Source organism: Lagenorhynchus albirostris, chromosome 17 (genome assembly GCF_949774975.1).
Source record: "Lagenorhynchus albirostris chromosome 17, mLagAlb1.1, whole genome shotgun sequence".
In the NCBI taxonomy this organism is placed as follows: domain Eukaryota; kingdom Metazoa; phylum Chordata; class Mammalia; order Artiodactyla; family Delphinidae; genus Lagenorhynchus; species Lagenorhynchus albirostris.
Genome location: NC_083111.1, coordinates 13383953 through 13410400, shown reverse-complemented (window position 1 = coordinate 13410400; position 26448 = coordinate 13383953). Strand labels below are relative to the sequence as shown.

At 36.4% G+C, this 26448-nt stretch overlaps 1 pseudogene; it reads right to left on the bottom strand.

Moving 5' to 3' along the window:
- Positions 1-1481: 1481 nt before the first annotated feature.
- Positions 1482-17263, bottom strand: LOC132508388 (tRNA (guanine(6)-N2)-methyltransferase THUMP3-like; annotated as a pseudogene).
- Positions 17264-26448: the final 9185 nt, after the last annotated feature.

The window sequence follows — 26448 nt, the reverse complement described above, 5'->3', positions numbered from 1 at the left end:
TAAGGTAGCCAAAGACCTAATTAAATCTAAATACATTTTTAAGTCCTTTCAAGAAACATATCTGTAAAAGACAGAATCTAGACCAGATAATAGCTAGAAAGAGATGTAAGGTTAAGAGTTGATTTAAAAAAAAAAAGTTGATTTTTAAGGTAAAATAATTTATTTTTAATTCTTAAGAAAATAATTTTTAAGATAAATAATTGTAAGCGTAAATATATTTAAACTAAATTAAATTATGCAAATTTAATATATAAATACTCTTAGGATAAAATAATAATTTTTAAGATAAACAGAATTTTAGAGATGAGGGAAGAGGATGCTGACTAGTCAATGGAAAACAAAAACCAAACAAACAAACAAACAGTCATAGAGACAATAAATAAAGGATTGATTATGAGGCACTGCTGGAATCTCATTTTGACTATCCTGAAGGGTACACAAAGGAGAACAGCAGTAAATTACCTAGGAAATACGTTTTACGGGTGGAGCATAGAAAGCATTAAATGTCAAGAAATTCAGGCTTTATTTTGTAGGTGATAAGACAGAAGTTATGTTTTTGAGCTTGGAGTGACCTGCTCAAAGCTGTGTTTTATGGAAATCAATCTGTATCAACTTACGTCTGTGACATATTTTGTTAGATCTATACGGAATACAATAAAGCAAGTTTCACAACTATTTCTTCTAAGTAAATTCAATATTCTATAAAAATTTCTCCCATTTTTATTTTTGTACTTTTCATATTTCCAGTACCCTTGGTAAATTTCTTGAGTGCAGAGAGGTCTAGAAAACATCACTGAGTTTTCTCATATGCCCAAATAGATAAATAAATAAATTCACTGGAAAATGTATATTGCTTCACTAAAGTTTATACTCATACATTTCTTGTTAATAAGCTTAACTTTTCCATACCTATTCCCATGGAGAAAAACATTAAGATTCTTATATTTTATAATAAGAATTAGAGCTGGAGGAATGAATTTTCTCAACAAAGAGTCATCTGAGTGATACCATTCTTTAACATCACTGCATATTAAATTTTACTTTCTTATTTGTTTACTTAAAGTCAAATAACTTTACACAGCTTATCGCACATTGTTTTAAAAAGCTGTCTTCTGGTCTCTTCCTCACCTCTGACTTGTGTTTCCCAGAGAAAAGCTGTTCAGGTCACTTTCTTCTGGTATTTACTATCAAATTCCTAAATTATAACACATATTACTGTTTTTGATTCTTTCAATATTAATATGTATTGACTTCACACTATGAAACATGAAGATTTCATTCTCTTATATACCCATTCCTCCATTCACCTAGTGTAGTCATTTTTGGTTAATAATTCAGTTTGACATTAATACTGTCATATAATAATCACAGCTGAGCCTTGTAGTCATTGATGAAGGAAACATTTCCCTGTACAACTTTTTGCTTCCCTGGCTTCAATCAATGCCTCATACATGTTTAATTTATTTCTGATGTACCTTCCACTAATTCGTGTAGTGTAGGCAAGCTGGATAAAGGTTCCAATTTCTCTTCTTGGAGTCCATCCTTTTTCAAACTAACATTACAATATATCCACAGAGCCAGTTTGCAGATATCCCATTGAGCAGCATCGTTGGGCAAGCCCCAGGGTAGTTTGCCTTCTTTTTTTTTTTTTTCTTTTTTTAGTTTGCCTTATTTAATTTGGCTCTTTGTCAATAAAAATTAGATGTAATTGCTGCTCTAATCATAGCCACTGGTATATTGGATTATTATTACCAACAACATAATAACAGTGAGATCATTCAGTCGCCCTCTCTATTGTTTTGTTTCTCGTCCATACATCAGATCAACTATTATATCAGTAGGGTGAGGGGAAGAGAGCTGGAGCATCCCATAAGCAAGAGAAGATCTGAGAGTTGCAAATCCAAAATGTGTGATATTTCTTTGGTGGAGACTCTTCTATCAATGCAATACCCACAGTGATTTCATTATCATGGATATTCAAAGAACACCCACATCAAAGTTGGTCATGTCAGCCTTCCACTTAAAATAATCTTGAACAGCGCCCCCCAAATCTCTTGTGGTCTCTAGTGCAGTAAAGCAATGTTTCTCTTCTACCCTGTTGCGTGTGACTCTAAACTTCAGCACTTGAGAATCAATTTCTTCTTTTGAACTTAAGGCATTGTTAGTAAACTCTTTTTTAACAACTCTCTCAACGATTTTGTCTCCTTGTCCATTATCCATCTTCCTTTTACATGAATTCTGATTTATCTTTTTACACCTTTTTTTTTTCTTGAAACTGGCGTCAATTTTCCATACTTTCAAAGGATCGGAGTGCAGGAGTTTCCCAGTCAATTCTTCAAAATCCTTTAGAACTTCCTTTTTTCCCCCCTTTGAATTAGAATCTTTAAACTCCTGAACAACCACAAGTAAGTTATCAACTGATCTCAGACAATGAACCTGAGCCAGACTTTCCACTGAAACGTCAAAATATATTTTGCCTGGTCTCTGCTGATTTTGCATGATGACCTGAATTTTTTTCTCACTTCATCTGCCCCTGTTTGTTCAAAACCAGTGGGTACAGTCACTCTAATAGTGACTTGGAGATGCTCATGTTCACTCTGAGGCCACTTTCTGTCACTTGAATAGATCTCTGGTTTTCATGAAAGTTCACATCCAGGAGTTGGTTAGTGGCTTCTTGAATGTCGTACACGTTGGCAACGCTTCCAAGATCCCTAATATAGTCTTGGCTGCGAGCACAGACCTTTCCAGCCCTGGCATCCTGCAGGCCCAGTGTACCCAAATGCTATGCTTTCTCTTCTCTCTAAAGATGTTGGTTATAGCACTTTAGATTCTGAAAAAAATTTTAAGCAAAATTTTGAAACATATAGCAAAACTGAAAGAATTTTAGAGTAAATGCCAATATACCCATCACCTAGATTCTTGGATTAATATTTTATTACCCTTGCTCTTTCATGTATTTATTCTTACTTTGATATACCATATGGTTTTATGCATCTTAGAGTAAATTGCAGACAACTGTATTCAGTGTAAGCACTCTTGTCACAGAGTTCAATATTTAAGTATTTTTTCCTTTGATGTAAACTTTACATACAATCAAATGCACAAATGTTGCTGAGTTCTAAAATATGCAAATACTTGTAAGTATAATGCAAAGCCTATCATGATAGAACATCATTATCATCCCAGAAAGATCCTTTATATCCCTTCCTAATCACCAATCCTAAAACCACTTCAGAAGAACCACTGTTCAATTTTTTTTTCCATCATTGATTGATTTTGACTGTTTTAGAACTTCATAAAAATAAAGCAGCGTAGTATATACATTTTTTTGTCTGGATCGTAGGTTAGTAAACATGTATTTTACTAAAAAATGCTAGATCTTTTGCTAAAATAGCTGTCACATTTTACATTCCCACCAGCAATATGTGAGTTTTCCAGTTGCTGCACATCCTTACCAAAATTTGGTATTGACAGCGTTTCTAATTTTAGTCATTCTGATGTGTGTGTTGTGGTATGTCTATGTAGTCTTAATCTGACAACTAATGATGTTGAGAACGTTTTCATGTGCTTGTATCATGTGCGTGTTGATGTGTATGTTCAATTCTTTGCTCATTTTTATTGAGCTGTCTTTCTATTACTGAGTTGAAGTTTTTTATATACCCTGCATCCCAGTCCTTTGTCAGATATGTGTTTTGCAATATATATTTTCTTCAAATCTGTGGCATGCCCAAGTTATTAATGCTGCCTTCTGTTAATTGGTTTTTAATTCTGCCAAGTCTAACTTTTCAGTTTTTTCTATTATGGTTATTGCATCAGATTTTAGAACTTTGCTTCTCCACAAATCACAAAGATATTATCCTGTGTTTCCCTTCAAAAGCTTTATGGTTTTATGCTGATTATTCAGTTCAAAGTCTTTTCTAATTTCTTTGCTAAAGAAAATAGGGGGCTTTAAATGATTTCAGTGATTTTCCCTGATGTTGCATCATTATTGATTTCTAGTTTAATTGTTATGCTCAGAAAACGTATCTTGTATGCTTTCAATTTTTTACATTTATTAAGACTTGTTGCATCTTCCAGTGTATGATCTATCATATTGAACATATCATGTGTGCTTGAAAAGAGTGTATATTCTGTAGTTGCTGAATGTGGTGTTCTATAAACATCATTTAGGTCAAGGTGGTTGGTAATTTGTTCATATCCGTCTATGTCTTCACTGATTTTCTTTATCTAGTCCTATCAACTGCTAAAAAAGTGTTAAAAATTCTTCAACTATGACTGTAGAATCATTTATTACTCCTTTCAATTCTATCATTATTTTATTAATTTTGAAGCTGTTCTGAGAAAAACACTTATGAATATTATGTCTTCCCGACGAACTGACCCTTTTAGCCTTATGAAAAAACTCTATTTCCAGTGCTCTTAATTCCTTCCTGAAGTTTGAATTTCGATGCAGTATTATTTCCCCTCAGCCTGAAGAATTCCCGTTAGCATTTCTCAAAGGGCATATCTGCTGATGACGAATTCTCTTTTCCTTATCTGAAGTTGCCTTTATTTAGCCTTCTTTGTTTTTGCTGAATATATAAATTTGGGTTGTCAGATGTTTTTTCTGGTCTATCAAAACTCTAAGTATGTTGTTCCATGACCTTGTTCAACTATTAGAGTATGTTGTTTTTCTCTGGATGCTTTCAAGATTTTCTCTTTATTTTTAGTATTCAGTAATTTTATTGTGATGAGCCAAAGTTTGGTTTTATTTTAAGTTTTCACATTTGTGTTCCCTGCTTATTTTAAAGCAGCTTAATGAAGTATAATTGGCATACCCTAATCAGCACATATTTAAGTGTACATTTAGATACACTTTGACATACATGCTCAGGAAACCACCACACAATCAAAATAATGAACGTATCCATTACCCTAGAAAGTTTTCTTCTCTTTATAATTTCTCCCACCTTCCATCTCATTCACAAGCTCATTGATCTCCTTTCCAACACTATACATTACTTTGCATTTCCTAGAATTTTATGTAAATGAATTTATACAATGTGTCCATCTTTTTGTCTAGCTACTTTCAGTCAGTGTAACTATTTTGTCATTCATATGTTACTGTATGTATCAACAGCCCGATCCTTTTCGTTGCTGAGTAGTATTTTATTGTATGGATATACCACATTATGTTTATGCATTCACCTGTTGAAGAACATCTAGATTGTTTCCTCTTCAGGGCCCTTACAAAGAAAGGTGCTATAAACATTCATGTACAATCTTTTCATTAGGAGTGGAATGATTGGGTCATGCATATTAGCCAGATGCAGAAGTCATAGCCATTATTTTTCACATACTTTTTTCTCTCAGTCTGTTCTCCTTCAGTTATACATGTATATTAGACATTTCAGTATTGCCTCACAGATCCCTGAGGTGCTCACCCTTTTTTCTCCTCTCTTTTCCTTCCACTTCTTCAGATTAGACAAATTCTACTGCTTTATCTTCAAGGTTACTTATCTTTTCTTCTGCTATCTCCATTTGGCTAAATCTAGTCAGTAAATTTTAATTTCAAATATTGTATTTTAAATTCTAAAATTTTCATTTAATTTTATTCTATCTTTTCATTTATTATGAGTACACTTTGCTCATTCAGCATAGTTATAAAAATCCACTTTAAGATCCTGTATACTGTTTCCAACACCTGGGTCATTAATGGGTGGAGTCTCTGTTTTCTTTTGAGAATGGGTCATATTTTCCTATTCTTCTTTGCTGAGTAATGTTGTATTATATCCTCATTATCATGAACTCTATGACTTAGAAAGTCTAGGTTCTGCCTTATTCCTTCAAATAGTGTCAAATTTTGGTTTGTAGGTAGTTAACTTGGTTGATCTCATACTGGACTCTGTGCTGCTTGGATTCTGTTTCACATGTGCATGCGTAAGGGTCAACCAGGTATCTTTTGCAAAGCTTGAACATAGCATTTGGAGATCCCTCTCCCTTGCTCTCACCTTTTTTAGGATTTCCCCTTCCCTCTCCAGAGTCTCTGATAGCTCCAAACTCTGTCCTCTCTTCTGGCCAGAAAGACTACCTGTTTTCTTGCTTATTGTTGGTCACTCAATGTGGTGACAACTTCAGGCTGCTCTTAGGCTAAAAGCCATTTTAAAAGGTGGGGGGGTGTCTTCTTCCAAATGTCATCTCCCTTCCAGAATCTACCTACTTTTCTTCATTCGTTAGTGTCTTGAGGTAGTTGTTTCTCATATGTTGTCCAGAGTTTATAGACCTAATATACAGGAAGTTCAGTCTAGTAGGAAATTACTTGGGCACCACACAGGAAGTGGGGCCCCCAGTAGCTCATTTTTGAAGTTTTCTACCACTCTCTGCATTCTCTCTGTTTCCTCTGAAGATTTTCTCCTACTGATTTGTTTGGGTCCCTTTCATGTTAAAACCTTTCTTAACCGTCTGGTGATCCTTGGTTGTACTTTCACTTTTAACAGTGATGCACTAAAAGGCAGAGTAAAAGGTCCACCCTGGTGGCTGTAGCTTCCTGAGTGGCTGACTTTTCTTAAGGACAATCTTGTTGAGATTTCCTCATTACTTTGATGGGATACCCTCAAACATGCATACCTACAGGCCTTTTCCTTTGGATGGGTCCGTTATATAGTCAGATATCCCCATATCATTTTCACACTGAAAATATGTTAATTAAGGTAGTTGTCAATCATATAGGTAGAGATCTTTAATGAAATTCCTTTTTCAGGTGTGTTGCGTATACTTTATTTTATTTTACTTTTATCTCAGGCTTTTCTCAGTGAACACTTGCTTAATGACTGAATTAGATATTTCAGTTTAATTAGCAAAACCAAAACCAAACAAGCAGAAACTCCTCAAAATCCTAAAATTTTGTTTTAAGTGCTGGATGGTATGATATTCCAATTACCTTTATTTTCATTGGAACTTTATTTCATCCTCAGTAAGAGAGGCTCTTCTTTCTCATGTGAATCCTATGTTACAACCATACCAAACTACTTACCTTCTGTCAAACAGATCTTAGTCTTTCATAATTTCATGACTTTACACAATACATACTTTCTTCCTAAAATACCCCCTTTCTTTCTCTATTTAGTTACAAAGCTTCTACTTTCCTTCATTATTCAGCTCAGTGATCTCCTCTTCTGTGAGTTCTTCTGACTTATCCAGACAGACTCATTCTGACTCATCCTTTCTATATTTAACTGAAACAGTGCACTTACCTCTATTCATATACTTACTTTTTCTCTTCCAATAACTTTGTTTATATGTCTCTCTTACTGGTTTGTGAATTCCATAAAGGCAAGGACACACATTACTTGTTGAAACCAAACTTACCAACTGATAGCATCTCCATTAATGACCACACAGATCCATATCAATGGCATTCTATACTCTCTTTGTAGTAAGATTCAGATTGCCCCAGGAGAGACCTGATACTTTTAATATAGAATAGCATTTAGTTAAAAAATGAATACATATGTGTGTGCATTGTGTATATATATGTGTCATCAACATTTTAAGAAAGTATTAGCTGAAGCTATTTTATATTCAAGTATTTAAAATTCTAAGTTATGATAATTTAGAGTCTCATTTGATAAACTTGAATGCATGCATTATAGGTAGGATAGAGTCTGTTACCCTTTTATCTACTATGATTTCTGTTGTGGAATTTAATATGAGAGAGAAGATGTGTTCTGTAATGAATTTGCAAATATGTTTCCATTCTGAAATGTTGTGTATTCATGTGTGCAGGTGTCAGCTGGATAAATACATATAATAGCTTTTTAAGTAGTTGATTTTACACAGTGATGGAGATGGAATTACTACTTATAAAATAATCTGTGGTGCCTTACGTTTCAATTACAAGTGGCAAACTCCAGACCTGGTATACAGAAGGAGCCCTGAGTGGTACTTTTTCCAGATCTTCATGTTACCAAACTGTTTGAAGGAGAATCAGCAGCTGTTGTGCGAATCTACTGAAGCATTAGGAAAAAATATTCTCCAAGTAAATTTGGCTTAAAATTCCGTAGAATCTTTTGAGGATTGCAAATAGATGCAATACTTCATAGCTACAAGGAACTAGACTTGAGATCCCGAAAATAAATAAAAGTGAAATTATAGAGTCTATGCTTTAAATGTATCTAGTGTTAGTTTCATTACACTCAAATGAAATACATCTCTGAAAATAGGTATGCCACCAGTTTCCTCACCCCAAAGTGAAGAAAATGAAAATTTAAAACCATGAGAATGTTTACATAACCAGATGGAATGTAGAGAATCAAAGAAATAAGAAGAAAGGATAAAATGTGATCAAAGCAACTGTAACATGTTAAAGTTTTGCATTGGCAAAAGTATGCATGTGTGGTAAGTACAGGAAGCAGGACTGGGAAGTGTGGAGTCCGACTGGAGTGGAGTCTTTAACTGCAACCCCCTTTGGCGTGCACTGTCTGTGCACCCGGTCTGATGTGGGGTCTCTCAACTAAGGACTTTGTAATTGCCTATGGTTGGACCTGAAAGATCACATGCAAAACTCTGGCCTGGAGCCAGCCTGCCCAAATGCCAATCAAAATAATTAGTATTTTCCTTAAATTGAAGTATTCTCTTCAAGGAATAGATCAGTCTGAACTCATCTATGAAAAAAAAAATCAAGCTGGAGATAAATAATTCAGTAAGTTATACAGATCTGTTTATAGCCTTATAGTTAATATTGAGCTAGGTGGATTATTACCATAATTGCAGATAATACTTAGTTTTAAATTTTAATTCAAATTCACTTATTTAAATATTAAAATAATAATACCCACACAAAAAGTCAACTGATTTTTAACAAAGGTGCAAGAACAATTTAATAGAAAAAGAAGTCTTTCCAATAATTGGTGTGGGTACAGTTCTACATCCGTATTTTTGTTTGTTTTCTTGTCCAGGATTAATTTAATTTGAAAAACAAATACAAGCTATTGATTCACCCTTCTCAACTTAACTGTAGTATAATTGTCAGGTAAATACACACATCTTTACAACTTGGTGCTCCAAATTAAAAAAAAAAATTCACAGAAAGGAAAGAAATAATATGAAAACAGCTCAAGAAATATACTAACAAGAAAAAATACATGGGCAAAGAGGAACACATATTTTTGACTTAACTGAAGAAACCGAGAGGAGGCTGGTCTATGTAAGAAAATGTGAATCTTGGAAAGTTAGGTGTGAAGATTTTAGAGTAGGAATTTATATGACTTGACTCCCCCCTAGCTCCTGAATAAAAATGACATCTTGTAGTATCTATACTGCTTGGCTCAGACATGGACCTTACAACTGTCCCAGAAATTTACTCAAAATGGATCATAGGGCTTCCCTGGTGGCACAGTGGTTGAGGGTCCGCCTGCCGATGCAGGGGACATGGGTTCGTGCCCCGGTCCGGGAAGATCCCGCATGCGGCGGAGCAGCTGGGCCCGTGGGCCATGGCTGCTGAGCCTGCGCGTCCGGAGCCTGTGCTCCTTAACGGGAGAGGCCCATGTACCGCAAAAAAAAAAAAAAAAAAAAATGGATCATAATCCTAAATATCAAATTAAAAACTATAAAACTTCTAGAAGAAAAACATATGAGACCTAGTATGTTAGCTTGCTAGGGCTGCCAAAGCAAAACACCACAGACTGGATGGCTTAAATGCAGAAAGTTGTTTACTCACAGTTCTGGAGCTGGAAGCCCGAGAATAAGTGTTGGTAGGTTTGCATTCTCCTGAAGCCGCTCCCCTTGGCTAGCGAATGGCTGCCTTCTCGCTGTGACCTCACATGGGCTTTTCTCTGTGTGCATGCATCCCGAGTGCCTCTCCCTCTTCTTATAAGGACAGCGGTCAGGTTGGATTAAGACTTTACCCTCAAATCCAAAAAGCTGACAATACCAATTGTCGGGGAGGATGCAGAGCAACAGAAGCTCTTGTTAATTTCTGCTAGGAATGCAAAGTGGTACTTTTGAAGACCACTTGGCAATTTCTTTCAAAGCTAAACATAGTCTTACCATATGATCCAGCAATTATACTCCCGATTTACCCAACTGATTTAAAAACTAATGTCCACACAAAAACCTTCATCCAAATGTTTATAGCATTTTTATTCATAATTGCCAAAAACTAGAAGTGACCAAGTTGCTCTTCAACAGATGAATGGAAAAACAAAGTATAGTACATCCATACACTGAAGTCTCACTTGATGGTAAAAAGCAACATGCTCTCAAGCCACAAAAAGACTTGGAGGAATCTTAAATACATATGGCTTAAGTAAATGAAGCCAGTCTGAAATGGTTACATACTTTATGATCTCAATTATATGGTATTCTGGAAATGGCAAAATGATAGAGACAGTAAACACATCAGTGGTTGGGTTTGGGTAGGGTAGGTGAAGCACAGAGGATTTATTTAAGGCAGTGAAACTATTTCTTATGATACTGTAGTGGTGGGCATATGATGCTATGCATTTATCAAAACCCTTGGAACTTTACAGATCAAAGAAAGAACCTTAATATGTACGAATTTTTAGAAAGCAGTTTAAAAGGTCAAGAGATCTTAGAATGAAATGCAGATGATGCCAAAATAATCTAACTGAATTGTTAAATTAAAAAGGTCATTAGATTGACGTGGCTTTAATGCCTTAGTAGTCTAGGTAATCAAAACAAAACCTAATCCTGAAATGCCTCAAGTTAAGAAATCAAAATTCCCACTCTTGGATACTTACCCTAGAAGAATGAAACATTATGTTCACACAGAAACCTATATGTAAATCTTACAGCTGCTCTATTACAATAAAAAGAAAGGGATTTTTAAATTTAATTTTCATTAGTGTATATTTAATTTTAAAAACTGATATTTGATTCAGTTATTGAAAATTTTTAAGGTGTATTTGGAACAACTTGGGCATGTGAATCTCTTTTTCAACTGTAAATCTTATAACATCTAAATACAGACCAAATAATCTGATAAAATTTAACTTTGAAATCAAGATGTGCTGTAAGTGTAAATTATACACTGGATTTTGAACACTCAGTAAAAATCAATATAAAATATATTATTCATTTGTATGCGGATTACATCTTGAAATGGTAATATTTTGGATTTATTTGATTAAATAAAAATGTTACTAAATTAAAAAATAATGACACGAAGAGCAGTGTAAGTGATCACGTAGCAGATATAAGGATACAAGAAAGAATGAAATAATAGTAAAAAAAATCACAGAATGCTAAAGGGCTTTGGAAAGATACAGGAGATAAGAAAAGGATTTAAAAGGGAAAATGACTGCAATTAGTCAAACACCACAATGATGTTGGCGCTGAACTAATTAAAAGTTCTACTCCCCAAGTATTAAACTAATTTTCCGTTTAACAAATTGGCCTATGGAGATTACCATTGAGATTAGCATCTTTTAAAACTAAAGAAAAGGAGGATTCCAAACGCTTTTGTGTTCCCCTCCAATAATTGCAATGGCCCTTCAGAGGGAAAAGTTGGATTAGTTAGGAGATGATCGATTAACGTCTTAAAGGCATGAAAGCAATTCTTAAGGTGAATGCGTTGTATTATTTTGCTGGGTCAAACCTTCCCAATTTAAGAGAAAGAAAGGAACTTAGGTTACAATAAGACTGAATGCCACATTTGCATTTTCATCATTTAGAGGCAACTCTTTATCTTTTGATTTTCCTAGAAAGAAACAATTGTGCTATTGGGTGGAAGAAAACACAATAGTGCAGTTTTGAGATCTCCTGTGTATTGCTTAAGCGAGAAAAACATTTTGGTGCCTCGCTTATCACAGGCTTTCTTTGCCAGTATATACAATGTATACGATAAGATTCCAGGTTCAAATCAAATAGTGAAATGTGTGTTTTTGTCTGTTTCTATAATAATAATTTTTCCTTCAGATATTTTTTTGCGGTACGCGGGCCTCTCCCGTTGCGGAGCACAGGCTCCGGACGCGCAGGCTCAGCGGCCATGGCTCACGGGCCCAGCTGCTCCGCGGCATGTGGGATCTTCCTTGATCGGGGCACGAACCCATGTCCCCTGCATCGGCAGGCGGACTCTCAACCACTGCGCCACCAGGGAAGCCCCTTTTCAGATATTTTTTAAAATCAGTGATTAAGTCTCACTTTTCCAGATTCTGATAGAAGACAGTCTGTGTCCCAGTTGACAGTGCTGGGAAAACATAAAAAGAGAAGAGAGGCCAAGTCCTGGATTTAACAATTATTAGCCCTTTCTTCTATGTAACAAAACAATGGCTCCCACTTGCTTTTCTCTTCAATGCCTTCTAGATCAAAACAGGGTCGAGGAGGACTGTAAAACATATGAAGGAGTCTTAATATGATTTATTTATAAGCACATAAAGTGACCCTCCCACTCTCTTTATTACTCATACCACATAAAACTTTACTAGCTGTTTTCATTTCCTCCTATAGAAAGAGATAACCAATATAGGTTATACAGGCTCTAAAAATAACATGGTCAAGATATGCCAATGTCTTTCCTTCAGTTTTTTAATATTGGTAATAGGTTTCATTTGATTTTATAAGAACATTTAAGTATTGCTATAATAAATAATTTCTACATTTTGAACCATTATTCCACTTTTTATTAAATGGTTAATGGTTTTTAAAACTGAACTTCTAAAAATTAATTAACATAATATAATGAAAAGGAAGATGATCAAAAAATACATTCAGAAGTTTTTGTTTTATTGTTATTATTGTTTTGAAGCAGGAAAAGTACACGAATATTTAGATAACAGTAAAAAGTAATAAGTGTCAGACCCTCCAATACCTGGATGCCAAACTACGTTTAAAAATTCCTTTTCCTATCCTCCAGTTAAACCAGATTGTTCTGCTTTCTCCACAACTCTAACCTTGGTGGTTTTACTCAAATAATTTCCCCTAGTTAAATACCATCCCGCTCCCCCCGCACTTGAAATCTACTAATCTTTGAAGCCCAGCTCCATTGGCACCTCTTCTAGCCACCCAACAATTTCTCCCTCTCCTGGATCTGCACCCATGGATCATATCAAGGGTGCACACTGGTACAGCATACCAACCGGCATCCATTTTGATTAGTTAGCTATGCTTCTTTGTTCATTGGAAATTGCACCATATCAAATGTAACTTTTATAATTCTACTGTGCTACCCATTATGAATTCAGCAAATGTTCATTGAGCCTCTACTCTAGACACTGGGGATAAACAGTGCATTAAAATCAACTCCTCAGTCTTTACTCTCATGGAGTTAGCAAGCTTTCATTCATATATTTGACCACAATTTGATTCTAACAATATATCTTAAATAATATTTTTACATGTATAGATCTTATGTCTGTAACGACATTTTAAACACATACAGAACAGTCTCAATCGTTGTATCTGACCTAATGCCCAGAATAGAGCTTATAAAACACAGAGTTAAAGAAAACTGGAAGAATCTTTGAGATCCATTTTAAAAAGTTGAATTATAGAATAGGAAATTGACAAGGAGAAGACTGAAATGTCTAAAGCCTAAAGTCACATGGTGAGATATTCTGAGTATTTATTGATTTGGTGAACTTGAAGAAATCTCTGGTTCAAAATCTCATGAGAGTCTTTGCCAAAATAACTCCCTCATTTGCTAGTTTACATTTTTCACACCATCACTGGTTTATCTAGAAACAGATTTCAGAGACATATTTTCTATGATTCTCCCTATTTTTACAGATGCGAAATGAGTCAGAATACAATTTGATGATTTGATTTGTTCAAGAACATGTCAGTTGAATATACCCATTAGATTTACTGGTAAAAGACTGATCGATTTCCCCCTAAGATCAGGAATAAGACAAGGATGTTTCCTCTTACCATTGCTATTCAACATAATGCTATAAACTCTACTCAGTGCAGTAAGGGAAGAAAAAGAAATAGAAGGCATGCCAGTGCGAAAGGAAGAAATAAAATTATCTCTATTTAAAGGCAACATGATTAGCTACATAGAAAATCCCAAGGAATTTACACATAAACTCATAGAACTAATAAGTGCATTCAGTCATGTCACAGAATACAAGAGCAACATACAAAATTTAATCACATTTCTGTATACTAAAAGTAAACATGCAGAAACTGAAATCAAAAGCCTAACACCATTTATAATCATTCCAAAGGAAAAAAAATACTTCGGTATATAGTTGAGGAAACATGTGCAGGATCTGTATGCTGAAAATTACAAAATCTTAATAAAATAAATAAAAGAAGACCTAAATAAATAGAGAGACATGCATGTTCATGTTACACTCATGAATGTAGTAAAGACGGCCATTCTCCTCAGATTGGCCTGTAGATTTAATGCAATTCCTATCAAAATCCCAGCAGGATATTTTATAGGCATGGTCAAGTTATTCTAAAATTTATATGGCAATTCATAGACTCTACCAGAGCTAGGATCATCTTGAAAAAGAAGAATGAAATGATTAAAATTACTCTCACCAAAAAAGTCAAATTTTATAGCTACAGTACTCATGATAGTCTAGTATTGGAGGAACAGACATATAGACCACTGGAATGAAAAGGGGAACCCAGAAATAAACCCACGCAAATATAACTTAATTTTGATGGAAGTGCAAAAGCACTTCAGTGGAGCGACCACAGTTTTCTTAACAAATGGTGCTGCAGCAATTGGACAACCACAAGCAAAAAAAAATGAAGCTTGACCTAATCCTCACACTTGATACAAAAATTAACTCAAATTTGGTTAATTATGTGGGTTTAAATATAAAATGTAAAACTATAAAATTCTTAGGAAAAAATAGGATAAAATCTTAAGGATCTAGAGCAAAACAAAGGAAGTGTTAGCCTTGACACCAATAGCACAATCGATAAAAGGGAAACTTGATAAATTAGACTTTATCCTAAATTTAAAACATCTTAGCAAAAGACCGCATTAAGTAGATTAAATGATAAACTACAGGCTGGAAGAAATTATTTGTAAATCAGATATCCAACACAGGACTAATGTGTAGCATATAAAAGTATTCCCAAAACTCAACAGGAAAGAACACACAATTAAAATAGAAAATAGGCAAAAGAGATGAAGAGACAATTCCCCCAGAAAGATATACAGATGGTACATAAGCACATTAAAAGATGCTGAACAGGGCTTCCCTGGTGGTGCAGTGGTTGAGAGTCCACCTGCCGATGCAGGGGACACGCGTTTGGGACACAGGTTCGTGCCCCAGTCCGGGAAGATCCTACATGCCGCGGAGCAGCTGGGCCCGTGAGCCATGGCCGCTGAGCCTGCGCGTCCGGAGCCTGTTCTCTGCAACGGGAGAGGCCACAACAAGTGAGAGGCCGCGTACCGCCAAAAAAAAAAAAAAAGATGCTGAACATCTTTAGCCATCAAGAAAATGCAAACTAAAACCACAATAAGACATCACTACATGGATGTCAGAATGGATAAAGTCTTTTAAATACTGATAATATCAAATGCTGGTGATAATGTAGAGGAACTGGACCACTCAGACACTGCACATTAGAATGTAAAATAGTACAGCCACTCTGGAAAAAGTTTCGCAATTATCATGTGGTGTAGCAATGGCACTCCTGAGCATTTAACCCAGGGGAATGAAAACATTTGCATAAAAACCTGTACGTGAGTGTTCATAGCAGCTTCATTCACAAAAATGCAAAACTGAAATCAATCCAGATGTTCTTCATCAGATGAATGGTTTAGCAAATGCTATTCCATCAACACTGTGGAATACTACTCAGAAATAAAAGAGAATGAACTATTGATACAAGCAGTCACTGGAGTGAATCTCTGGGGAATTATGCTAAGTGAAAAAAAGCCAAACCTAAAATGTTGCAAACTGTATGACTCCATTTCGTATAACATTTTAGAAATGACAAAACTTGGAAATGGAGAACAGCTTAGTGATGGGGGAGGGGCCGAGGAAGGTAGCTTTGATAATAAAAGGGCAACAGAAGAGATCCTTGTGGTAGTGGATAAAATTGTATGCAGCTAAATGCACACACACATAAATGAGAACAAGTAAAACTGGGTAAGTGAATAAGTTCAATGCAAACATTCTGGTGATGATAAAGTGCCATTTTTTGTAAAATTTCAATATTAGGGGAGACTGGGGAAAGTGCACAAAGGATCTGTCAGTAAGTGGACGAGTCAGTAGCCTAAAACAGCTCTTCTGATTTCATATTATATCCTCTGTATCTCAATAATTCAATCATTTCCTGGTGGTTCAGAAAGACTTTCAGATCTTACACTGTGCCAGGCTCACCAATAATCACCTTAGTCATCACGAATAACATCACAGATATGAGACCTGATTTGGGTTTGTGGCGACACGTTTTTGATGTCAGTGTTCCTTTTCTCAATAAAGCACAGAAATTTTTAAAAAAGACTTGTTTGAGCTTCCCATCAGAATAAATAGAATTTTATTAACTAGAAACCTTTAAATATATATGAACAATTTTCCCAAATAAAACATATTAATGTAAAAAAAATGTTGTAATGAAAAGGAAACAAAGCTATTGACCATGTATGTATGAAGGGACATAGATGGATCTGGTATGTCATGGACTTTTGGGTTTGATGCAAAAATGTTTTTATTCTTGTTAATTCTTGTATTGGAACTTTTGGGTCAAAGGTGCTAATTTAATGAAAATGTACGATGGTGAATCTTCTTTGCGTGCTATGCATTCTGATAGATGACAGTGAACTTTTCACCATATTAATAGCTATTAGGATGTTATTCTGTATGAATTTCAGCCAAAACAGTTACTAAGAAATATTGTCTAAATTTATCCTGAGCCAGATGACTTGATGTGATGTCACCCCTGGTTGCTTAAGCTCGTTGAGATCTCATATTAGGGGAGAAACAAAACTTGAATGATCTCACTGAAAAGAAAAGGATTATAAAAAGCAACAATCTGAGTTATTCCATGTTTGAATAGACTTCATATATTTTTACATCTGATAGTCTAAAAAACAATAACAATTTTAAAAACGTATGAAAGACTTCAATAAAGTGTACATATTAGCTCAAAGATAAAATTAATGTGCTCTGCCCTTAATGGAAAATTTTTGTAGAATTACAGCTGAGGAGTGGGGTCATGAGCTAAAAACTGCAGTTCAAAGTATCAGAACCAAATTTCTTTCTACCAAATTGAAGTCAGTGCGACTATATTTGTATTTATTGACACCCGGCTCCTTCCAAAAGCGTTTGAAGCTGGCCAAAGTAAACAACATCTTTACCTTATAAGAGGCATTGGCATCCACTTTACAACCTCCTGAACTGAATAAATTTGAGAAAAGTAATAAATTTAGAAATAAAATACACTCCAGGCCTGAGCTCACCAAATTAAAGTAGCTTTACCTGGCAAGAATGCTGTGTACTCACGAATGCAAACAATTTCAAATTTGATAAAAGATTCAGTAGCACCACGATCACTAAATGCAACCGCAGATTTTGAATCTCAGACAATCTTTTTTCTGTAAATGTCAAAGTCTATCTCTTCATCTCAGTCACACCTTCTTCAGCTGATCGCACTTCTTGCAGAGAGAAGCCCAAGTTCACACTCAGTAGCCATGAACATGCTGTGCAGATCCATGCACCTGTTTGTTTTACTTAAATGAGCTGGCTGTGGCAGGAAAGAAGCCCCCTAAAAATAAGAGAATGAATTGGTCTTCCACTGCAGTGCTTTAATCATGAAGAGAGGAAAATGCTCTCCCAGCGTTTCCTCCTTTTAATTAAGTTACATATTCCTTTGAGAAGCCAGTGAAAGCTATGGACACTGTCCTCAGGGGAGGGGAAAAGGCAGACATATCCATCCAAACACAATTCTTAATGATTTGAAGACATTCCTGGTACCCTTGCATCTCCTTCACCCAGTCCCTACTGGCTCCTGTGGTCACCTGCTGTGCTCACCAGCCCTCACTTGCCCTTTCATCCTTTTATCTTTGGAGCCATCAACACCCCCCTGCCACATTTAGCTTTGCCCTAACCTTTGTCTTCCATCTTTTCCTTAGTTCTATCAGCACAACATTAGACCAACTTTAGTACACAAGCTGCATTTTGGGGGGCAACGTTTATTATATGCCAAGCACCATATTAAATTCTCAAAAGTAGTATACAGAATATGTATTGCAGTTTTCTATATTTTACTGCCTAGATAACTAAAACTAGAAAGGTATAGTAACTTCTCCAAATCATATGTCTGGATTGGAACCTGGGTCTATTTGATTCTCAAACTTCCCTCTTAATTTCTCTTTTCTGAGCACATGAATCTCTCCTGTGGTGCTCAGGAGGTACTCTAGTTTCCTGGGAATGGGGTCTTTCTACTTCTTTTTCTACTTAGATCTTTCCAGAAACTAGTGCCCTGCTGTCTGTTGCCACGTACCCCAGAAGATGACTGCCACCCTCGCCAAGACCATCACTTCATGCCCATCTATAGAAACCTAGGGGCTTATGCACCTCCCTGAAAGGCCAGCACTGTAAATTTACTGGCTCCTTGTAAATGAATCAGAACTCATTTTTAGGGGTTTCCATAAAGATTAAATGTCCCCATTTTTCTTAGATTTACAAATTCAATTCTTGAGTGTTTTAAAAGAAGAATTGTAGTTAGCTTAGCAAATATTTTCAGACGTCTTTGCTTTTCAGCAATTATCTTGACATTGGTATTTGTTATACTGAATTATTTTTAAAAAGCTATCTTACATGATTGTCGCTGAAGCATTAACATTCCCTCTTCTGAACACCCAGGTTGAAAACTGGGTCCTTGATTATTTCTTATTCCACCCAGTTTCCTCATATTATCCCAGTGGGTTTGTCTTTTAAAATCTGTTTGTTTATTTTGTTCATTATCTTCTTTTAGCAGGAAAATCTGATCTATCATTTGTTAATATCCCAAGTTCGATTTTTAAAGATTGATATTCAGTCCCAAGGTGTACGTTTTTGTTCATGAGCAAAGAATGTAACTATTCATGCTCAGAGACTGCATACTGTCACCTACACGGTCTAAAGTAGAATTCTTTTGTATTCCACGTAGCACCTAGTTTAGGGCTGAACATGTAGCAAGGTTTTGGAATTGAGTTGAAATGAATGCACGCTTTATCAATTATCATTTACTGTTCTGGGAATTTTTTAAAAAGATACTACTTTAGGTGATGCCTCATTTTCCAAATGAAATGCATTATAAGGTCACATGTACAGTTACACATGAAAATATTTTTTAAGTAACTGAATGCAATAGAATCTCAAATAACCAAGAGAGTTAAATTACATATGTCAAAGAAGCAATCATCATAAATCATTGGCATTTCCATTTAATCTATTATCTCTATTAAAGAATGGGTAATACATACACAGTTGCTTTAGAATAAAACAAGAAAAAAACATTATTGAAAAGGAAAAGGAGCAAAGAACTAAATTAGGTGATTTAAATCACAAATGTCCCAGCTATGAGAAAATTGCCAAAAGCCTTAATATTATGGTGAGTTTTTTCAAACTCAACATGGCCATGATCTTCTCATCGTATATCAGAAATGAATTATTTTATTGAACATTATAGAGATGAGTATTCTACTTTTTCCATGTTTTGAGGCCCTTTTCACCCCTGCTTTACCTGGGGATATCTCTACAATATATTGCACTATTTAAAAGCCAATAAGTGAAAAGACCAGTGACTACTTAGCTGTGAAGTTTCCCCTCCATTCTCCCCAGGCACTCCTCCGTGGAAAGTGGCCAACACTGCTCACAAATTATTGGATTGTGCTTGTGCTGACTATTGTGTTTCCAACATATTTTTTTTTTTGGAATTGATTTGTAACACCACTAATAAATGCTGGCATCAAACTGTAAACTTTTTGTTGAGCCTACAATAAACTTTAATGCACATAACACAGAGAAGTTGGCGCTGGAATTGGGGACAACAGCAGAAATCAAAATTAGTGAGTCTACAGGTACGTGCTCCTCCAGTGAGTACTGTACGTGAACCTCAAAGTTCCAAAACTGTGTTCTTGGTAGGTACATTTTTGTTAATTTTAGAAGGTTTTGTGCCATCTTTAACATTATTCTGTAATAACCTAAATTATAGGTAATCCTATAATTGGAAATTTATGGAGTTTATTTGTTCCCATGGTTTATTTTTATGACCTTACAACCGAAAACATTTTTAGTCTATATGTAAAATTGAGTTGGGTTCTAGGCTCCGATAATTATATATAGTTTTTCATCTATGCTTATGCCAAAAGGGACACTGGGAAGCAGTGTCCAACATAAAATTTGGGGGTTTTCCCACATAGGCAACGTCTACCATTCCTAACATCTGCACACTAGGTATCACTTATAAAAGCAGATGGATGACAGTGGGGTTTTGTTTATTACATTTTTGTGTGTGTTTTTTTTTGGTGACTAAAAAATCCTAATTAGCATTGCAATCAGGAGACTGCCTTCCCCAGATGATGAACAATTCTTGAGAAAAAAATCCCCTCTTAATTTACATGGTAATGACATTTCTTGAAAATTCAGTTTAATAATAAACTACTCAAAAACATTTTTAGTCTATATGTAAAATTGAGTTGGGTTCTAGGCTCCGATAATTATATATAGTTTTTCATCTATGCTTATGCCAAAAGGGACACTGGGAAGCAGTGTCCAACATAAAATTTGGGGGGTTTCCCACATAGGCAACGTCTACCATTCCTAACATCTGCACACTAGGTATCAGTGGTACAGCTAGTTCTACTTTAACATGACATACACACTCCTTAAAAAACACTTACTATGCAAAATTCTGCAGTTAAGAACCATAGGGCTTATGATAGGGAAGAATGGGCTAAGTTTTGTCATCAACATGTTTAAAGACAGAAACCTAATAAAAAGGGTAGCACAATTTTATATATGTTCAATGGTAATAAGTGCATAAAATCTAGGATAGGGGACTTCCCCGGCGGTCCAGTGGTTAGGACTCCGCGCTTCCAATGCAGGGGGCACAGGTTCAATCCCTGGTCAGGAAATAAGATCCTACATGCTGCGTGACGCAGCCAAAAAAAAGAAAAAGGAAAAGAAAAAAAATCTAGGATAAATACGGCACTTTACCTTCCAAAAGACCTGGAGTTTGGGGAAGTGGGCACGGGAAGGGCTGCAACTTGAAAATGATGGTGAGGTACTAGAAGGAGGGTTTTCTGAATTGTAACACCAGATGCAGAGAGGTATGACTCATTATCCTTTCAGAGCTCTTTCTCAGCCTTTAATCCCAGTGCACGTTTTTGAATTTGAGATTCAGGTCTTTCACGGCGTGTGTTTATAACAGATATCTATTTCATCAAAATTGAAAATTTGATCCAATGTATAACCTTCTGCTTTAATTAACTTATGTATTATTGCTGGAAATTCTTTTCCAGCTTTCTCATCTGCAGTGGGAGTTTCATCTGGCAACTGAAGACTTTGGAAATTGCAGTGATGTTGGAAACCACTAAACCCGACACTACTAGCACCAATAGGATAATTGACAATTTCCATTAGGATCCTCAAGTGGTTTCTCTTTTGTAAGTACTGCTTGGAGTTTTGAACCAGAATGCTTAAACAGACTTGTGATGTTGAAAAAGTGTTTTGTCTGTGTCTATATATATATATTCACAAATGCCAAAGAACAATAAAACATAACTTTGTAGGATAACATACATGGTAAACTGAGGTAGCTGGTAGATGTTTGAAGTGTGTGTGTGTGTGTGTGTGTGTGTGTGTGTGTGTATTTTGTGTATTCTCATGCATCTGGATTCAACCGGATGCAGTCATTTACCTTATCTTAGCTTTCCCACTGATGAAATTTTGCAAAAAGCAAATGTGACATTCACCTTATGCTAAATGTGTTCCCTAATATATTGATTTCCTTGGAATAAATTTATGGTTTCAAAACAAGCATTATAGCAGAAGTGACTGTATGTTCAATCATGGTTATGACAAAAAACATCCAACGAATTTTTAAAAATGCCTCTCTGGGGATGAGAACCACCATTGTAGCACTTCGTGATTCTGACTGGAGAAATGTTACCTCTAAAGTGTCTTTGGCAGGGACTTCCCTGGCAGTCCAGTGGTTAAGACTTCGCCTTCCAATGTAGGGGGTGCGGGTTTGATCCCTGGTTGGGGAGCTAAGATGCCACATGCCTCATGGCCAAAAAAGCAAAACATAAAACAGAAGCAATATTGTAACAAATTCAATAAGGACTTTAAAAATGGCCCACATCAAAAAAAAAGAAAAATCTTAAAAAAATACTAAAAATAAAATAAAAAAATAAAGTGTCTTTGGCATGTTGATCTCAGTTATTAGGTTAACTCTCAAACACTTATTTATCTTGTTTTCAGAGCTGCCTACCTATACTAGGTTATATTGGAGCAGAGAAAAGGAAAAACTTAACTCAATTGTGAAAGACCAGAGAAACTTAAACAGCGAAGATGAGATTGGGCATGAAGAGTAAGTGCTCTCCAGGTAGCCTAAGCAAAGGCCCCAAAGAGTGATTTATTGAACAGGGAGAAGCAAGAGTTGAGTTTGTTAGAATGTGGGCTGTATAGAGGGAGTGGCACTGAAGGACTAAGGAAATTCTGTGCTGTGCTAAGTCTGGACTTCATTCTCAGGTGGTGGCCAACCTGTAAAGCTTTGCAAGCAGAAGGGTGTTGTGCTCAATGTGCATTAAGAAAGATCAGTAGCAGGGACAGACTGAAGGCCATTCCTGCTGGGCTGGTGGGACAGTGCCTCCCAATCTTTGAACAACAGGGGATTCTCAAAAATGCAAACTGTAAACTTCAGCTAAGGCAAGTATGTGTTTATGAAAAAAACGATGGGGAAAAATATTGCTACCATTTGTTAAGTAACTATTATATGCCAGGCAGTGTCTTGTGCCCTCAGCAATTTTTTTTTTTTTTTGCGGTACGCGGCCCTCTCACTGCTGTGGAGCACAGGCTGCGGAGCACAGGCTCCAGACGCACAGGCTCAGAGGCCACCACTCACGGGCCCAACCACTCCGCGGCACGCGGGATCCTCCCGGACCGGGGCGCGAACCCGCGTCCCCTGCATCTGCAGGCGGACTCTCAACCACTGCGCCACCAGGGAAGCCCCCTCAGCATTTTTTTAAAAAAATCCTCATAACATCTACATGAGTTTGATCTCATCTGATCACATTTTAATCCCTGTTTCACAGGTGATGAGACTGAGGCAGCACAGTTTAATTAATTTGCCAAAAATTACACAGTTAGAAAGTGGCAGATCAAGGACTGGGCTCATGATCTGTGACCCCCTCCCGGCCCCGACCCGGCCCCAACTTATCTCCATCGTTACTCTGTGCTGATTTTGTTCACAACAGTGGCAGTTTCGAAAGGGGTATGTTCTAGTCAGAGGAGGGCCACATAAACAGGCTTGTCAACCAAGAAACGCAGAAAACTACAAATAAGAGTTTATCTGGGCTCTTAGGAATTGCAATTCAGGAGGAATATTTGAGTAGCAACTCAAACGTGCTCTCAGGGAAGTAAAAATGGCGGAGATTTATAAAGACAACAGACAAAAATATTCCTGATACCGTATGCTAACACATATATATGGAATTTAAGAAAAAAAAATGTCATGAAGAATCTAGGGGTAAGACAGGAATAAAGACACAGACCTACTAGAGAACGGACTTGAGGATATGGGGAGGGGGAAGGGTGAGCTGTGACAAAGCAAGAGAGAGGCATGGACATATATACACTACAAAACATAAGGTAGACAGCTAGTGGGAAGCAGCCGCATAGCACAGGGAGATCAGCTCGGTGCTTTGTAACCACCCACAGGGGTGGGATAGGGAGGGTGGGAGGGAGACGCAAGAGGGAAGAGATATGGGAACATATGTATATGTATAACTGATTCACTTTGTTATAAAGCAGAAACCAACACACCACTGTAAAGCAATTATACTCCAATAAAGATGTTAAAAGAAAAAAAAAATATTTCCGAGAAGTTAAAACTCATTTACTTAATTTAATCCAATTTCAGCCAGTCCTGACCACACATAAAATTCCTTTCTAAAGATCCCTTTTTCCACAAGCCTTTTACAACTTTCTACGCCCATTTGTCTCCTTCTTTCTTTCCCATTTAGAAATAACCAGCTGTTAGGACAAAATCATTTTCTTCTTCTTAACAAAATGGGTCTTCCATTCCTTAGACCTTTTAAAAAAATTTCCTTGCATATGAAATTGTTTTCCTTATTAATTTTAGTAGTTTTAAGTACATATATTAATTAGAATTCTTAACCCTTAGAAACCTTAATTTTTAGTAAAAACTAAGCAATTGTGAACTGTTTGTTATACCAGTATTTTTTTCTCAAAGTGGTACAAAACATGTTTCTAATAGACCCAAACGTCTTTAGTTTTCCTGTAGTAAGACAAAAGTAGGTAAACTTAGATTTCTTTAACAACGTTTCAGTATTTTATCTTATTTTGAAATAACATAGACTTCCAATGAATTCCCATCATTTAACTTAACCTAGCAAAACTCTAAAGTTTCAAGTTACCAGAAAGATTTGGGGAAACTATTTTTAGGTATTCATAACAGAAAAGCATAATTATTCTTAAAGGTTCACCTAAAAATTCTTATCTCATTTACATTTAGTTTACTTATGAAAATTCCAACTTACCAAGTTATTTTTCTTGCTGAAAAATTTGTAGTAATCCTAGGTACAGTGAAAGTATTATACTTAATGTTAATAATTCTAAAGACTTGTCCGTATTAAGTAAACCAAATTTAAACTAGCTTTTATTTACTAAGGATTAATCCTTGATCATGGGAACTTGAAAAACATTTGGGTTTGTTTCTATTTCTGAGAATTTTATATAAGTGCTTATTATTTGTTTAATCCAAATAAATAAACTCTCTTACAAATTAATTTTGGCTATACCATCCAAAGGTAGAAAAATACCACATCTATAATGAACGTATATGGACGTACATACATACAGATAGAAATACCATAGTTTTCATTTTAAAATTTTAGTCACGAATCAGGTACAATACAAAACTCACTAGTTTACAAAAAACTGTTAGAATAAATTAAGTCTACCCACTCAGATGGCTGAAGTCTTTTATTGCTTGTGGAGAAGGCTTTTAAGATGTTTATTTGACCTTGACAAGCAATTTTAAGGAGGCTGTTTGGGAGAGAATCCTTTCAGCAGTTTGTGTTTAAAGCGGTCTCTTTTCCTTATTTTTCAGTCTTAGGAATTGGAGATGGTCTGGATAAGAGCTACCGAAGAGGTTACATGACTTTTTAAATAAATAGGAGAGGTGTGGGGCTCAGTGGAAAGCAATGGGTGGGATTTGAACTGCCTCTGGAGCTGCATTTCCAGTTTTGCAAAGATTTGTAAGAGATAACATTGATCCACCCTTCAACTACATTTTACACATGGTTTTCAAAGGGGCTGTCATTACAGCAGGGCGCAGTCTGGCTAGTCTTTTGCGAGGAATCAACCTCAGCATTATAGAAGGGAAATTTGAGAGCTGGGTAGAGAGGGGGATGGGCTGAGAGAAGTGGAGGAGGTGGGCACCAGCAGGAGAAGAAAACAGAGACAGAGGAACATTTAGTAGTTTCTTTGAGTTTAGTCAGTATTCTTTGAGTTTAGTCAGAATTAGCCTTAGATAATTTGGAGTTAGTGTCCTGGAGGGAAGCAATTTGGGAATAGCTAACTCATTTTGAGGTCTCAAAATGCCATTGAAATAAGCTTCCCATTTGGACTGCTTTGTCTTACATCCCTTTTCTAATGGACTGCCCAGGTCAAATAACTTAGGAATTTCAAAGGAGCCCCAAGTTGGCCAGTTTAATTGTAAATCATCCCAGGTAATCATAGTCCAGTGAGATAAGTACTCATAGGCTGAGGGACCATAGTTCTTTTTTTTTTTTTTTTTTGCGGTACACGGGCCTCTCACTGTTGTGGCCTCTCCCGCTGCAGAGCACAGGCTCCGGACGCACAGGCTCAGCGGCCATGGCTCACAGGCCCAGCCGCTCCGCGGCATGTGGGATCCTCCCAGACCGGGGCACGAACCCACGTCCCCTGCATCGGCAGGCGGACTCTCAACCACTGCGCCACCAGGGAAGCCGGGGACCATAGTTCTTGTACATAAAACCAGCAAGAGTACTAGGAGGAGGCTGCAACAGTCTCACCCTTAAAACAAACTTCCCATTAAGCCAGGAGTAATTACTCACCAAGACAAAACAGGAAACAAAGTCCCAAGAACAGAAGCCAGGAACAGAGGACACCCAAATAAACTAGAACTTCAGCCAAGGTGGGAGGCTTGGGTAGGTGCTGGGCAGGACACGGTAGCAGTCTTTGCTCCCTGGAGGTGAGGGAGGTTACCAGTTATAGGGGGAATTGATGTCAGGTTGGCCCATCAGTTACCAGGGAAACTAGAAGA